The sequence below is a fragment of the Lichenostomus cassidix genome, unplaced genomic scaffold (genome assembly GCF_008360975.1).
Source record: "Lichenostomus cassidix isolate B80296 unplaced genomic scaffold, HeHo_3.0 HiC_scaffold_88, whole genome shotgun sequence".
NCBI lineage: Eukaryota > Metazoa > Chordata > Aves > Passeriformes > Meliphagidae > Lichenostomus > Lichenostomus cassidix.
In genome coordinates, this window is record NW_028148039.1 from 8,636 (window position 1) to 12,708 (window position 4,073).

General features: G+C 55.8%; 1 long non-coding RNA gene across 1 annotated transcript; it reads right to left on the bottom strand.

The window, feature by feature from the left end:
* Positions 1 to 1,136: 1,136 nt before the first annotated feature.
* LOC146420254 (uncharacterized) lies at positions 1,137 to 2,891 on the bottom strand. The gene is made up of 3 exons (XR_014849231.1): positions 2,100 to 2,891; positions 1,281 to 1,471; positions 1,137 to 1,177 (listed from the first exon to the last, which is right to left on the bottom strand). It is a non-coding gene; the product is annotated as an uncharacterized LOC146420254 (long non-coding RNA).
* Positions 2,892 to 4,073: the final 1,182 nt, after the last annotated feature.

The following is a 4,073-nucleotide window of genomic DNA, read 5'->3' on the forward strand; positions in this document are numbered from 1 at the left end:
TGGGGGGAAAGGGGAGGGGGTCAGCCACAGCGAGGCCGGACCCCCCCTCCCCAAAAAAATCGACCCCCTCCCCAAAAAACCGCGAAAAAATCGACCCCCGACCCCCCAAAAAATCCTGATCCCAAAAAAATCCCCCAAAAAATGGATTTATTTTGGGGAAAATTGGGGAGGGGGCTTCAGGGGGTGTGCCCCCCCCCGCCCCAAAAATGCCCGAGCTGGAAAAGGAAAGGTTATAGGGATTTGGAGACCCCCGCCCCAAAAATAAAAATTTAACCCTTTCCCGAAGCGACGCCGCGCGATTTCGGGGGGACACGCCCCCCTCACCTGGGCGCTGACCTCACACACACCTGGATTGGTTTTTGGGGGGTTTTTTTGGGGGGGTCACACCTCTTTTACCTGGTTATCAACCCCACCCAGCGATTTTTGGGGGGGCAACGCCCAATACCTGATTTTTTGGGGGGGGGGTCACCCCTTTCACCTGTTCATCGACCCCCCTCAAAGTCATTTTTTGGGGGTTTTACCATCTTCCTGATCCAAAATTTGGGGGATTCACCCCCTTCACCTGTACATTGACCCCCCAACACCTCATTTTTTGGGGGGTGTCACCTTTTTTACCAGTTTATCGACCCCCCCAGATTGATTTTTGGGGGTTTTACCATCTCCCCCATCCGAAATTTTGGGGATTTCACCTCCTCCACCTGTTTATCGACCCCCCCAAATTCATTTTTTGGGGGTTTTACCATCTCCCCCATCCTAAATTTTGGGGGTTTCACCCCCTTCACCTGTTTATCGACCTCCCCACATGGATATTTTGGGGAGGGGTCACCTCTTTTACCTGTTTATCAACCCCCCAGAGTGATTTTTGGGGGTTTTACCATCTCCCCCATTATAATTTTGGGGGTTTCACCTCCTCTACCTCCCAACATTGATTTCTGGGGGTGTCACCCCCTTCACCTGTTTATCGATTCCCCCCAAATTGATTTTTTTGGGGGTTTTACCATCTCCCCCATCCTAATTTTTGGGGATTTCACCCCCTTCACCTGTTCACTGACCCCCCAGATTGATTTCTTTGGGGGTGTCACCCCCTTCAGCTGTTTATCAACCCCCCAGATTGATTTTTTTGGGGATTTTACCATCCTCCCCATCCTAATTTTTGGGGGGGGGTCACCCCCTTCACCTGTCCACCGACCCCCCCATCCTCATTCTTTGGGGTTTCACCCCCTTCACCTGTTTATCAACCTCCCCAGATGGATATTTTGGGGAGGAGTCGCCTTTTTAACCTGTTTATCGACCTCCCCAAATTCATTTTTTTGGGGGTTTTACCATCTCCCCCACTTTAATTTTGGGGGTTTCACCCCCTTTACCTGTTCACTGACCCCCCCACCTTGATTTTTTTTTGGGGTGTCTCACCCCCTTCACCTGTTTATCATCCTCCCCACATGGATTTTTTTGGGGGGTTCACCCCCTTTACCTGTTCATCGACCCCCCCAAAGTCATTTTTTGGGGGTTTTACCATTTCCCCCATCCTAAATTTTGGGGGTTTCACCCCCTTCACCTGTACATTGACCCCCCAACACCTAATTTTTTGGGGGGTGTCACCTTTTTTACCTGTTTGACCCCCTCAGATTGTTTTTTTGGGGGTTTTACCATCTCCCCCATCCTAAATTTTGGGGGTTTCACCTCCTCCACCTGTTCATCGACCCCCCAGATTGATTTTTGGGGGTTTTACCATCTCCCACATCCTAAATTTTGGGGGTTCACCCCCTTCACCTGATTATTACCCCACACACCTTGGGTACCCAAACCCCCCCAAAACCATCTCCCCCATCCCAAATTTGGGGGTGTCACCCCCTTCACCTGTACATTAACCCCCACAGATTAATTTTTCTGGGGGTCTCACCCCCTTCACCTGTTCATTGACCCCCCCAGAGCGATTTTTTTGGGGTTTTACCATCTCCCCCATTTTAATTTTTTGGGGTGGATCACCCCCTTCACCTGCTCATTGACCCCCCCATCCTAATTTTGGGGGTTCACCCCCTCCACCTGATTATTACCCCACACACCTTGGGTTTTTTTTGGGAGGGTGTCACCTCTTTTACCTGTTCATTAACACCCCCAAATTCATTTTTTGGGGGTTTTACCATCTCCCCCATCCTCATTTTTGGGGGTCGCACCCCCTCCACCTGATTATTACCCCACAGACCTTGTTTTTTTTGGGGGTGTCACCTCTTTTACCTGTTTATCGACCCCCCCAGATTGATTTTTTGGGGGTTTTACCATCTCCCCCATCCCAAATTTGGGGGGTTTCACCCCCTTCACCTGTTCATCGACCCCCCAACACCTCATTTTTGGGGGTTCACCCCCTTTACCTGTACACAGCCCCCTCCCATTAAATTTTTCGGGGGGGTTTCACCCCCTTCACCTATTTATCACACCCCCAGACCCATTTTTGAGGGGGGATCACCTCCTTTACTGGTTCATCGACCCCCCAATTTAATTTGGGGAGGGGGCACCCCTTAATTTAAATACCCCAATTTAATTTGGGGAGGGGTCATCACTTCATTTACATCCCCAATTTAATTTGGGGAGGGGTCACCCCCTAATTTAAATACCCCAATTTAATTTGGGGAGGAGTCACCTCCTATTTACATACCCCAATTTAATTTGGGGAGGGGTCACCCCTTAATTTAAATACCCCAATTTAATTTGGGGAGGGGTCTTCCCCTATTTACATCCCCCAATTTAATTTGGGGAGGGGTCATCACTTCATTTACATCCCCAATTTAATTTGGGGAGGGGTCTCCCCCAATTTATTTACACCCCCCAATTTGGGGAGGGGTCACCCCTTATTTACATCCCCAAATTAATTTGGGGAGGGGTCACCCCTTTATTTAAATTCGGGGAGGGGTCTCCCCCAGCCCCACCCCCCTCACTCTCACACCACCCACCCAATTTTAATTCATTATTTTTTCGGGGAGGGGGATTAACTCACCCCCCCACCCCCAATTCAGCACCACCTGGATGCAGCCCCCCCCTCGCCCCACCGCCGGACCCCCTCCCCAAATTCCTCCCCCTCCCCAAATTCCCCCAGACTCTCCCGTGCGGTTCCTGGGGGGGGGCGGGTCCGTGTCCCCCCCCGGCGGGGGGGTGGTCCCTCCAGACGAAGCGATCCTGGGCAGCCGCTGGGGCCTTACCTGAGACCCGTCCTACCTGAGACCCCTCCCCAAATTCAGCCGCGCCCCCCCCGCCCCGAGGGGACCCACCCCCCACATCGGGTCGGGGGGGGGGGGGCTCGGCCCCCCCCTCCCCCAAAATTCCGCTCGGACCCCCCCACTGCCCCCCCCCCTCGGTCGGTGGGACCGGGGAGGGGTTGTCCCCAAATTTGGGGAGGGGGCTTAGCCCCCCCTGCTCGTTCCCACCCCCCGAAACCCGACCCCCCCCCAAAAGGGAGCTGTCCCCCCCCCACAGCGAGCTGTAGGTCCTACACAAACATCCAGCCTCACGGGGGGGTCCCCAAATTTTAGGGGGGGGGGGCGCCGCGAGCACCCCGCCCACCCAACTGGGGAGGGGGCGCTGAGCCCCCCCCCCTCCTCCTGAACCGACACGGGGGGGCAATGGGGGGGTCCTGCCTTGTCACCCCCCCTGGGGGGGCGGGGGGGGCTCCTCCAGGTGCCCCCCCCCACAAAAATTTGGGGGTCACGTGTCCCCACCTCAGCGGAGACTGAGGCCGTGACCGTGCTGGGGGGGCTTGGGGGGCTTTGGGGATTCCAGGTGGGATTCCAGGTGGGATTCCAGGTGGGATTCCAGGTGGGATTCGCTCCCTGCCCGCGCCGGGAAGGTCCGCCAGGTGAGGGGGGGCGCTGCGAGGAGCCCCCCCCCCAAAACAACGGGGGGATCCCCGAAATTCGGGGCTGGGGGGGTGGATAAACCCCAAATTTTGGGGGGGGTCTGACCCTGCCGCCCCCAGCCCCGCCACACGGCCGGCTGGGGACAGAGGGGTGTCACCCCGAAATCCAAACCCCCCCAAACTCCTCGGCTGGCCTGGGGGGGCCGGGGGGGGGTCCAGCTCCCCC